This window comes from Ovis canadensis, chromosome 2 (genome assembly GCF_042477335.2).
Source record: "Ovis canadensis isolate MfBH-ARS-UI-01 breed Bighorn chromosome 2, ARS-UI_OviCan_v2, whole genome shotgun sequence".
Taxonomy (NCBI): Eukaryota; Metazoa; Chordata; class Mammalia; order Artiodactyla; family Bovidae; genus Ovis; species Ovis canadensis.
In genome coordinates, this window is record NC_091246.1 from 137,178,626 (window position 1) to 137,191,821 (window position 13,196).

Consider the following 13,196-nt stretch of genomic DNA (forward strand, 5'->3'; position numbering starts at 1 on the left):
ATCTGCCAACACTGAAAACAGGAAGAGACCATATGTTAAAGTGATATTCTTCCACTGTATTCTCATTGTTTCAAAGCAAATTACAATGTTATGTTCTGGACCTTCATGCCAAAGTACATCAGTTGCTTCCCCTGAAATGCAATTTCCCCTGCTCAAGGGATTATAATGGGAGTGCCGTCCATATTTGTTGCCGTTTAGTTCAGTCATTTCATACATGTGACAGTTAAATCCAACACAAAGACGTCTGTGACAAAAGTGAAAGTGAAAAGAGCTGATGCATTTCGTGCATCATATGATCCAGTGTTTGGGAAGGATCAAGGGATACGCCAGTCCATCCTAAAGGAAATCAGTTCTGAATGTTCATTGGAAGGACTGATGTTGAAGCTGAAACTCCAATACCTTGACCACCTGATGTGAAGAGCTGACTCACTTGAAAAGACCCTGATGCTGGGAAAGATTGAAGGCAGGAGGAGAAGGGGATGACAGAGGATGAGACGGTTGGATGGCATCACTGACTCAATGGACATGAGTCTGAGTAAACTCTGGGAGTTGGTGATGGACAGGGAGGCCTGGCAAGCTGCAGTCCATGGGGTCACAAAGAGTCGGACATGACTGAACGACTGAACTCAATGGAAGGGATACACGTATGCACAGTTATTTGCACTTCAAGACCAGAGCACACCTACGCATGACTCTCAACACCAACAGGCTCACAAGCATCTGCAGGCTGACAGGCATGTCCTGGAACTGGGGAAGTGATGGAGTTGCTTCAGTTATCCACAGCCAAGAACCACGTCATTTTCCATTTGTATTCATATAAGGAAAAGTCTGTACTGAAACTACTATGGCTAAACACTTGTCCCTGTTGTTCAACTGGCAACACAGGTTTCTGGGAAAAAAATTTTTTTAAGGTAAGCATGATAGTGTAAGATGAAAAGCTTATACAACAATCTGTGTCCCCAAAGACTGACAACTAAAGTGAACTTTGTCCTCTTCTAAGAAAGTGGAAGGCCAAGTTCCAGACCTAATCTAAATACCTTGAAGGAAGCATAGACCCTTGGGTAAGTACTTTAGCACAAATCAGGAACAAACAAACAAACAAAAAACCCCTGCTAATGATGAAGAGATATCAATCTTTAGGCCGAAGAAAAGTGAGACCTCAACTTTTCAGTCCAGGGGCAGAGATGGTCAATGAGAAAAATCAAAAAAAGGATGAAGATACATGGGGTATTAGGAGGACACATGGCAAGGGGAACTCACTGGGTCAGGAGGTCAGAGGTATCCCTGTGCAGGGGGGTTTAACCTGAGATCTGAAAGATGACAAGGAGTTAGCCAGGTGTCTGGGTGTCCAACTGGGTGTGATCCAGAAATTCATGCTGGTCAATATCATCAGAACGCATGGAGACAGTGACATGAGGGTCAAAGAAGAGCAGAGTTCAATTCCTGTAGGGCATGTTCAGCACTCAGATTTTTGTCCTACGTCTAAGAGACCATAAAGAGGTGAGGTATAACCAAATTTGTATGCTAAAAGATCACTTTGGCAGCCATGAGCAGAACCAGCATGGGGAATTAAAGAAGATAAGGGAAGCCCAGCTGGAAAATAAAAGATGATGAACCAGAGAGGCGGCAGGCCAACTCTGCACCTGGTCCAGTCAGTTGTGTCTCGATAAGGGGGAGGAAGGGCTTCCCTGGCACCTCAAACTGTAAAGAATCTACCTGCAACATGGGACACCTGGGTTCAATCCCTGGGTTGGGAGGATCCCCTGAAGAAGAAAATGGCAACCCGCTCCAGTATTTTTGCCTGGAGAATTCCACTGACAAAGGAGCCTGGTGGGCTAGAATTCATGGGGTCGCAAGAGTCAGACCCTGCTGAGTGACTAACACACACACACACAAGGAAGGGGAAACAGCAGGGCTCAGGATGATTCCCAGGTCCCTGGTATTCCAAGCGAGAGCTGGCCAAAGGCAATCAGGATTGACAGCAGGTCGTGAGTATAGTTTCAGATGCATTAGCAGAGAGGCCCAACAGAGGCATTCAAATGGAGGCAAACACATGTGTCTGGAGTTCAGAGAAATTTAGGCTGGAGATGAATGTTTAATAGATTATGTTAACAATACAAATATATCAAGCAACGTACATATAGATCATGTAAACTCTGCAAGTACAAATAAATTTCATAAAGCCCATCATTGTATGGTTAAAACCTGCAACATTATGTTAACTGATTATGTGATCTCAAATGTAATCAGGATTTTAATGGTCAGCTGGCTATAGAGAATATTTGAAAGAACAATCCCAATAAGTAAAAGGCAAGTGACTATAAACTCGGAAAATCTGACTTTACTTGTGGTCCTTTCACAAGATTTCAACTCCATTGTCACCACAGGAAAAACAAAATCTACTTTTCCCCCAAACTGGAGGACTGTCTCTTGAAACAAAACTAGTGTTTGGACTAATAGACATGTAAAGAGCTGTAGAGCTTTCTCTTTGGCTTGAGATCATGTTTTGTTTAGTACTGGCAAGAGGCAGTAATAAGTCAACACTTTTAAGACGATCAGCTAATCCTTCTCTTTTATGAGGTAGTCTAATAAATGTTCTCATGCCAAGCTCTGGTGCCAGCAAACAGAAAGCAAGAACACTGCTCAAATTCTTGATGTGAAGTTCTTTGCTTACTGGCCCAAGAAGCTTTCAAAGTAGATGCTGATACCCGAGGAAAAAATACGGAGGTTCTGTGATGTGCTCAAGTGCCCCAAGGGATGATGCTGAGACAACCTAAGTCATTAAACTCTTATCCATTTGGAAGTAAATTTAAACCAACCTACATCAAGGGCCAACATTTCCTCTGATGTACTTTTCTTTTCCCCTAATAGCATCCAACTGCACTTTCCTCATTAACATCAACGCTAACACTTTGGTTTTTGTTTTAATTTAAAATGATATTTTCAGAGTAACTTGTCTTTGAAGAAAGGGCCGCATTTTTGGTTGAATCATAATTATGAATATCTCAAATAATGTCAAGAATGAGGAAAAAGTGAGTAAGAGAATTTAATTCATTCCGTGAATTGTTTTTGAGGACACTGTCGTAATCTGCTGGGCTTTCCTGATGGTTCAGCCAGTAAAGAATCTGCCTGCAATGCAGCAAACACAGGAGATCCTGGCTGGATCCCTGGGTTGGGGAGAGCCCCTGGAGGAGGAAAATGGCAACCCACTCCAGTACTGTTGCCTGAAAAATCCTATCGACAGAGGAGTCTGGTGGACTACAGTTCAAAGGGTGGCAAAGAGTCAGACACAACTGACCGACTAAGCATGCATGCATTGCTGTTTCTATTATTTTTAAAAATCTTCTTAAAAAAAAGTTTCAAGTACCTAATATAAGGTTGAATGAAATGACCTTTAATGATCATTCCAATTTGATTATAAATCAAGTGTCTCATCAATGCTCTATTTCAAAATGCACTGACAAAAGTGTAAACTCTTTGGTAGGTTGCATCTATTTATTCTTTATTCCTAGAATGTAAGAAATGTTGTGACATTAAAAAATACTTATTTCATCTCTGTCAAAGCACATATTTTGGAATCACCTAAACAAAATTCTAGCCCTATTTTAGATCATAGATTTTTCAGTCAACACCAACATAATTCCTGTACTCAATGAGAAAAGAATTGTGGCTGAAAATAACAGCAATACAAGAATCTAACATGTAATTTTCCTGTCTTATTCCTCCTTCTTATCAGTGGGATCACTACAATTGTTTCTAAGTGTTATAACACTTGCATTTACAGTAAGTGACATAAAAATAAGATTTATGACCTATGGATCTAACTAAAGCAAAAGGTGGCAGGGAAGACTTTTAGAACTTGCTGTTTACAGGTATCATACATCATGCGTGTTCAGAAAAACATTTGAAACTGGGGACAACTTACCCCAGGCTAAGTTGTGATGCAGTAACAGAGAACTCCAAAATCTCAAGGGCCTACAAGAAAGGTTTATTTCTCACCCATTTACATGTCCATTAGAGGTTGGCTACTCTATATTGTCTTCATCCCAGGTCTAACAGCCCCATATGAAGAAGGAAAAGAGCCATGGCAACACCATTGGACCGAAAGTTCTTAGAGCTTTTGCTTGTAGGCAGGACATGCTACTTAAACTCACAATTTTTATTGGCCAAAGCAAGTCATGGACAAATGGAAGTCCATGAGGCATGAAAGTATAATTCTCTCAGTGATTACGTGGGCACAGTAATACGATGTATTGTATTTACCATACGGCTTCCCTGGTAGCTCAGTGGTAAAGAACTTGCTTGCCTATGTAGGAGATGTGGGTTCAAGCCTGGATCGGGAAGATCCCCTGGAGAAGAAAATGACAACCCACTCTAGTATTCTTGCCAGGAAAACCCCATGGACAGAGGAGCCTCACAGGCTGCAGTCCATGAGGTGCAAAGAGTCAGATACAACTTAACAACTGAGAATGAACGCATAGGCCACCACATAGATATAACACAGTACATTTCACCATCCTTCTAGTGGGACATTTAGATTGTATTCAGTCTATTCTGAAACAAGGAGATTTATCATAGAAGGGTTCATGATAATTATATATTTCTACCTTTGATTATTATAAAATCACCCTTTGTTTTACTTTATTTGATAGCATTTGATTTTTTTTCTCCTGTTTGTAATTAATGAGATTTGGCCATGCTTTTAAACTTTCTACACTTTTGTATTATGTGTTCCTCTTAGTAATAATCATGTTGGGTTGTTTTAAAAAAAGAATGAATTTCAGCTTTCCCCATTTCCATTTACTGTTTCACTAACAGTTCACCTTACCCCTGCCATACCATTTTACGCTATATTTTTTGGTTTGTCTTTGTTTCCTTTAATGCTTGACAGCTTTTCCTATATAATCTGCCTTTCTTTATACTACTGACTTTTCCATGGTTTTAATTGACTTTTATATTTGTCCTTAATTTGGAACATACAATTCTCCCTTTAAAATTCTATTTATTCTATTTATTTAAAATTCTATATAAATAGAATTAACTCCTTTAAGCTTCTCTCTCTCAGTTCCTTGACCAGGAGTCAAACCTATGCCGCTTTCCGTGGAAGTACGGAATCCTAACCACTGGCCCACAAGGGAATCCCCCTTTTCCCCTTTGTACTGTGTACTTAGTCACTCAGTTGTGTCTGACTCCTTGTGACCCCATGGACTGTAGGCTGCCAGCCTCCATCCATGGAATTTCTCAGGTAAGAATACTGGAGTGGGTAGCCATTCTCTTCTCCAGGGAATCTTCCCAAACCAGGGATTGAACTTGGGTCTCCTGCATTGCAGGTAGATTCTTTACCCTCCAAGCCACCAGGGAAGCCTCATCCCCCTTTTAAGTCTCTCAAAATTATAGTGGAACCTGGGGTCTGTAAGTGACAGAGTCAAGAGTAACACAGAATCTTTCAAGTCTTCCCTTGCAATATAAGCCTCTCCTCCTCCTGCTGCTACCCTCCACCGCCCCAAATAAAAAAAATTCCCCTCTGAGTCCTCATTTCAACTTGGTGATTTAATGTGGAGTGTTGCAGAACTGTACTTAGGATTCTAGAGCAATAGGGAGGAGCTGACACGGCTTTTTCTCTCTCGGGCCAACTGAGAGCTCTAAGTGTGAGGACAGACTGAGTAAAGCAGAGATTTTTCTTCCCTTGCAAGTCGTCTCCTCCTCAAGACCAGCTGAGGTTCATCATAATCAGGCCCTGGCTAGACTTTCCTCAATGTCAGATCCCCTAGAACTGGGGTCTAGTCCTCAACATTTTGACATTAGACTGTTTTATGTTAGTGTTTGGGATATGGATAGCTTGCCTTTCTGGATTTGCATGTCTATTTATAGAGAATTAGGAGGAGCCTCATGAGATAATTCTAGACACCAGCCACCTGGGGTAGGACATTCTTATCAACTGACCTTATCAAGGTAAATATCATTGTACTGCTGGGTGGAATAAATTATTTTCTATCAGGATTATCACCATAGCAACGAATGCCCATTGTCATTATATATCGTACTCATTACAATATCATTATATATTACAGCTTTTTTTTCCCTTAAAGAGAAAGGGTAGGAAAGCTTTATTTCTAAGGTCATTAATCTACAGATAAAGAAAAGAAAATTGAGGACTGATTTCAAGAGGGCAAGCTGGAGACTTCCAGGAAAGATGGCAGTGTGAGGTCTGATAAGGGTTTTCCTAGAAAATGACTAAAAGGACTAAAAAAAAAAAGACCATTATTACTTATTCTGGGGAATAGTGGCCACCACATGCTATAAAATCTTAGGAACCATTTAATTCAGGACAAAACCAGAATATATGAAAACCAACATGTGACTGCCCTTCTTAAGACAGTCAAGTGGTGTCATAGGAAGGAAGTCTGGGAAGCTCCTCCAGTTTCCTCCAAGCTGGAGAGAAAGGTGGCAAGAGGCCTAGGGGAAAGGCTGTCACAGATTACGAGCTTTCAGAGACCATGTAGGCACAGCTCTCCCAGCACAGCAAGGCCACAGGTACTTTGCCCTTTGCTGCTTCCCTTAACCTTGCCCTCTGATAAGCATCACGGACATGTCTTAATGCACCCTCAAAATACAGCTTCCAGTCCCCAAGCTGGCCTCTGGTACAGTCATTTACAAAACTAAAAGGAATGAATACAGAAACAAACTCTCTACTTGTGACCATACAAGACTCTAATCCCTCCCCACACTCTAAAGGCTCTTTACATAATAAATGAATAAGACAAATCTATGTTCTTCCCTGGTGGTTCAGCGGGGACCACCTGCCTGCAATGCAGGAGGTGCAGGAGACACAAGTTCAATCCCTGGGTTGGGAAGACCCCCTCGAGAAGAAAATGACAACCCACTCCAGTATACTTGCCTGAGAAATCCCACGGACAGAAGAGCCTGGGGGGCTACAGTCCATGGGGTCACAAAAGAGCTGGACATGATTTAGCAACAACAACAATGTTCTGTGTCACCCAGCCCTTCAAGATAAATATAGGGAAAGTAACTATAATTACTCCTGGATTTATCAGTTTAACTATTTTATTTATTTATATTTCACTTTTAAATAAAGAAAACAGGAACCATAAATATAGAAACAAGGCTATAGAAAGTATATAGCCAAGGAACAGAAGACACTAAATTATGAGATAATCGTTGCATCTATAATAAACTAAAATAATAAGTCAAAGTTAGAATATTCTACAATCATCTTGACTTAAAAGGTACACCATCCATTTAATATCCATTTCCAAATATTCATGAACTCCTAACAAGTACTGGAACACCTGCTTTTATATGTTTGTGTTCTGTACACACACACACACACACACGCACACACACACACTCCAACCCAGTATCAAGCTTAATGGTAAAAGATGATTACCATTTCCATTGATGTCAGCAATAAAATAATGATGCTGGCTGTTGTCCTATTGACACTGTGTTCTCAGAGTACTAACTTGTGAAAAATAAAACTGTCCAAGTGAAATGAATCAGAGAATCAAATGAAAATCAACCAGGAAAAAAAAAGGTTACAAAATACACACACACATACACACACACACGTATCTTCATTTTTAAGTTAAACAAGCCAGTCTGAGACGAATACATACTTTATAATTCCATTTATATGACATTTTGGAAAAGGCAAAACTATGAAGACAGAGAAAAAGATCACTGGCTGCACGAAGTGGAGCACGGAGGATTCTTAGGGCAGTTAAACTATTCTGTACGACGCTATAATGGTCAACTTAAAGCACGTTTGTTAAAACTCATAGACTGCAGCCAAGAGCGAACCCTACAGTAAACTCTGGACTTGTCAGTACAGGTCCACTGTTTAAACTACTCTGGGGTGGGACACTGATAATGGGCAAGACTATGTGTTTGTGGGGGGCGGGGGAATTCTGTGCTTTCTGCTCAATTTTGCTGTGAACCTAACCGATAGTAAAGAACAGCTTTCAATTTTAAAATTTATTTTAAAAATTTAAAATTTATTTTCTATTTTTATGCCTATAAAGTTGTGATGCATGAGCTCAATTGCTCTGAGGCAGGTGGGATCTTCCCAGATCAGGAATGGAACCCATGTCTCCTTCATTGGCAGACAGATTCTTTACCACTGAGCTACCAGGGAAACCCATAATCTCTGTTACTCTCTAATATAATAATCTCTTTATGTGAGAAATGTAACTTGCACTGAGGTATATTCTCTATTTGGGATACATGTCCCTAGATTTAATAATTGTATATTTTTTCTAGTCTAGTTTTAATTTTGTACTTGGCACAAAATTTATATTCTAGGAACATAGAAAGTTCTTTCCTCCTATTTTAGGTTTTGTTGAGCTTGCGGCATGATGCATTGAATTGTTCTCAGAACTTCCAAAAATTGTTAATCATAAAGAGATTAGGGAATACTTCCTTATTCTGAAGAACCAAACTACCTTTTATACTCTTTCCCCAAGCAATCTTTCTTCTTTGGACATCTTCTAATTGATAAAACAAACAGCCTTTCAGAAAATTATCAATGAATAAAAATATATATATATATATATATATATATATATATATATATATTATTTGAGGTTGGAGTCCTAAAAAAAAGATCACCTGCCTCCTTCCCAGCTTTCTCTATCATGTCAGAGGAAAATACCAATAACAATATCAGTCTCTTACCACATGCCAGGCCTGGATGCCAAGCACTTTCCATACATTCTCAGGAACTCTCTTGTTATTCATAGTACACAGATGAAAAACGTAGGGCTGAGGAAGTTTATTAAACAGAGTCCTCATGGTGGTTTTCGAATCTATCTGACATGAAAGCCCACGCAACAAATTCTTTCATCGCTGTTTACATGTAACCTGGGCTTCCCAGGTGGTGCCAGTGGTAAAGAACCTGCCTGCCAGTGCAGGAGACGTGAGATGTGGGTTTAATCCGTGGGTCGGGAAGATCCCCTGGAGAAGGGCACCGCAACCCACTCTGGTATTGCTGCCTGGAGAATCCCAAGGACAGGGGAGCCTGGTGGGAAGCCCAAGGACAGGGGAGCCTGGTGGGCTACGGCCCATAGGGTCTCAAAGAGCTGGACACAACTGAGCACATGTACACGAGCAACAGATCAGCCTGGCAGTACTACTGATGACATACAATACACGTTTACAGAGGTGCCTAGCCTGGGTTCATTAAGGTTTAGTGTGTTCTTTAAACCCCAGGAATGATCTGAAGAGTGTGGCTATATGTGCATTTCATATCACTCAGGAGACATTCAATAGCTTTCAGTAGAAAGCTGCAACCACTGAGCTGCGGGATGCAACTATTGAAGTCCAAGTGCCTAGAGGCTGTGCTTGACGACAAGAGAGGGTACTGCAACTAGAGAGGAGACCCCACTCTCTGCAACAAGAGGAAAATCCGGGCACAGCAATGAGGACCCAGCACAGCCAAAAAGATAAACAAATAAAGAACTTTAAAACAATGGCACAAACGGTGTACAACATATTTATTATGAGATCACAAGACATTTGATTCTGATGGGAGCATATGCCATGGACATTCCTGACGAGGCCACTTTGATACCATCACTTGATAATTTTACCAGTGCTAATTTTTCAAGAATTTTGCCAGCCACTTTCCTTCATATTTGGTTTCTGACCCTTGCTAATCTGTTTTGAAAGGAAGCTCGGTAATGTCATAATTTATATTTTAATGGAAAAAATAATATTATGAAATGTTTCCCATGACTGCTAATAGGTACTGAGTGAGGGCTTTTTGGCAATAACAGGAAACATCAAAGATGTTTGCCTCTGCTTTGCGACCTTGAATCATGATTCATAAATCCATGTTGGGCGTGTGTAAACCCTTACTGAGGCATCAAGTGACATGAGTGCTCTGCTCATGGCCCGTTCTCCAGAGCAATTTCCTGTCAAAGCAAGTTTCTGTACTGAGTTGAGGTATGCTAAAGAACTGGCTAAAGCAAACAAAATGGCTTAGGTTAAAAATGTTCCTGAGTTAACTCTGGTGCATTGCTACTGGGAAGGCAGAACTGGTGCAACCGCTACTGAATGTGGTATGGTGGTTCTCCAGAAAATTAAAAACAGAATTACCATATGACTCAATAATTCCAATTCAGGGTATCTGCCCAAAAGAACTGAGAGCAGCAATTGGAATTGAGATATGTATTCCCATATTTGTAACACCGTTATTCATAATAGCCAGAAGCTAGAAGCAATTGAAGAGTTTATCAATAAATGGATAAAATGTGGTATATTCATACAGGGATAACTCAGAGATACTGCAGATCAGTTCTAGACCATGGCAATACAGCAAGTCACATGAATTTTTGGTTTCCCAGTGTATATAAAAATTATGTTTACATTATACTGTTGTCTATTAAGTGTGCAATAGCGCTGTATCTCGGGCTTCCCTTTTAGCTCAGCTGGTAAAGAATCTGCCTGCAATGCAGGAGACCCTGGTTTGATTCCTGGGTCAGGAAGAATCCCTGGAGAAGGGATAGGCTACCCACTCCAGTATTCTTGGGCTTCCCTGGTGGCTCAGATGGTGAAGAACCTGACTGCAATGTGGGAGACCTGGGTTCAATCCCTGGGTTGGGAAGATCCCCTGGAGAAGAGCATGGCAACTCACTCCAGTGTTCTTGCCTGGAGAATCTCCATGGACAGAGGAGCCTGGTGGGCTATAGTCCATGCAGTCGGAAAGAACTGGACACAACTGAGTGACTAAGCACAGCTTAGTCTTTTATGTCTAAAAGAAAGTGTACCCCTTAATTCAAAAATACAAAATAAAAAACAATTACAATAGTAACATTAAAGATCATTGATCATAGACCACCATAACAAATCTAATAGTTATGGAAAAGTCTGAAATACTGTGAGAATTACCAAGAGGTGACACAGAGACATGAAGTGATCAAATGCTATTGGAAAAATGGCACCAACAGCCTTGCTTCATGCAGGATTGTCACAAACCTTCAATTTGTAAAAGACACAGTATCTGCAAAGCACAATAAAGTCAAGTGAAATAAAGTACTGTGTGTCTGCAGAATGAAATATTATTCAGCCTTCAAAAGGAAGGAAATTCTGACACATGCTACAACATGGATGAAACTTGAAGAGGTTACGCTAAGTGATACAAACTGGACACAAAAGGACCAATATGGTATGATTCTATCTGGTAGAGTACTATATGAAATGCTCAGAGTAGTCAAGTGAATAGAGAGAGAAAGCAGAAGGGTGGTTGCCATGGTCTATGAGGCAAGGGAAATGGAGTTAGTATTTAATAGGTACAGGGTCTCTGTTTGGAAGATGAAAAAGTTCTCACGATACGAAATGGTTTGTGTAAGTCCCTTTGGGCTGCTATAACTAAATCCTGGGTGGCTTATAGCCAAAAGCACTGATTTCTCCCAGTCCTGAAGGCTGGGAAGTCTATGATCGCAGCACTGGAAGACACTCTTCGAGTGCACAGGTGGCTCTCTTCTCACTGTGTCCTCAGATGGCAGAAGGAGGCAAGGGATCTCTCTGGGTTTCTTCCAAGGGAACTAATTCCATTCATGACTCAATCATCTCTCAAAGGCCGCACCTCCTAATACCATCACCTTAGGGATTAGGGTTTCAACCTGGATTTTAGGGAGCACACAACCATCCAGACCTGACATGAATGTGGTTATCTTCAGACACACTGTGTGCATAATTGATCATACAAGAACATTTTTTATTTTTGTAAAACATACATTAACTTACAGGAGTTTTCTTACAAGGGTTTTTTTCATTTTGTTTTTGATTCTTTGGGAATCAACAATATATACATAAAATGAATATTTTACATAGTGGGGGTGATAGTTACAGAACAATGTGAGTGCATTTAATGCCACTGAAATGCATGCTTAAAAATGATTAAAATGGTAAATTTTATGTATATTTTGCAACAATAAAAATGTCCTTGTATAATCACTATGGGGTTTCCCACATGGTGCTAGTGGTAAAGAACCTGCCTGTCGATGCAGGACACATAAGAGACACGAGTTCAATCCCTGGGTTGGGAAGATCCCTGGAGAAGGGCACGGCAACTCACTCCAGGATTCTTGCCTGGAGAATCCCATGGACAGAGGAGTCTGACAGGCTATTGTTCGTAAGGTCACACAGAGTTGGGCACAACTGAAGCAACTCAGCATACATGCACATGAGAAAATATACTCAGCTATAATTACTTTTGTAGTATGCAGGCATTAATTTTACATTATTTTGTGCTCAGGTTTCCTTTTCTTTATAAAACTTTTCCTAATCTACTAGAGAAAATTGTCACTGCAATCTGTTTTATACTATTTCTATACATATGCACATACATTGGACATACACTGCACTGTGTTTATTTGTATGGATCCTGCACAATCTTTGAGGGTGGGGACTATGTCACTTTCAACATCATAGTCTGATGTCACGGGCCACAAAATCCACTCAGATTGTTTCCTGGGCTTACCATTATATAGTTAAGACTTAAAGCCTCCATTCTACACATTAAGCATAGTTGACTATGCGCACAGTCTGCCTGAAGATAACCACACTCACACCAGTCATCTGATTTTATTATATTTGCCCAAAGATAATTCAAAATAACCCAAGTGATTTGCAGACTGGAGTTCCCTATCTGTTCATCAGTCAGCTAGAGAGAAAGACTGTACAAAGTTCAACAGTCCCAAGAGAAAACCTCTTGGTTGTCCTGAAAAAAGACCCACCAGGTTGCTAATGGTGCTCTAGAGGCCTGGAGCATTATTAAGCTCTATTCTCCCAGGTGCAGAGTTGTGCATTAGAAGTGGGAATGGAGGCAGCAGTGTAATTCTTTCAAAGCACTGCCTGATAGGTTAGGTTGGGTACACAATTACTCTACCTGCCACCTACCTAATTTACTATCCATTATCTTCCCAATAACAGATATTTCAGAAGGCTTCAGCAGCATTTTAAAAAACTGTTACCCCTCCAGAACACCATTGTTTATGCAGACCTTCACCCATATCTCAGATTGCCTATAATTATGTTTTCCTTGCGCTGGGCATTCAGCATGAATGTTGGTTTCAATTACTTCTCATTCACTGTTACAAGAGGGAAGAAACAGCTGGCAATACCAAAGATCTGCTACTGCCAGGCCTAGCTTCTTCCACCTTGTGAATGCAATT

At 40.6% G+C, this 13,196-nt stretch overlaps 1 protein-coding gene across 8 annotated transcripts in view; it reads right to left on the minus strand.

Annotated features, from left to right (window-relative positions):
- The window catches only part of OSBPL6 (oxysterol binding protein like 6), a 221,953-nt gene that overhangs the window by 86,367 nt on the left and 122,390 nt on the right, over nucleotides 1-13,196 (minus strand). The window lies entirely within an intron of this gene.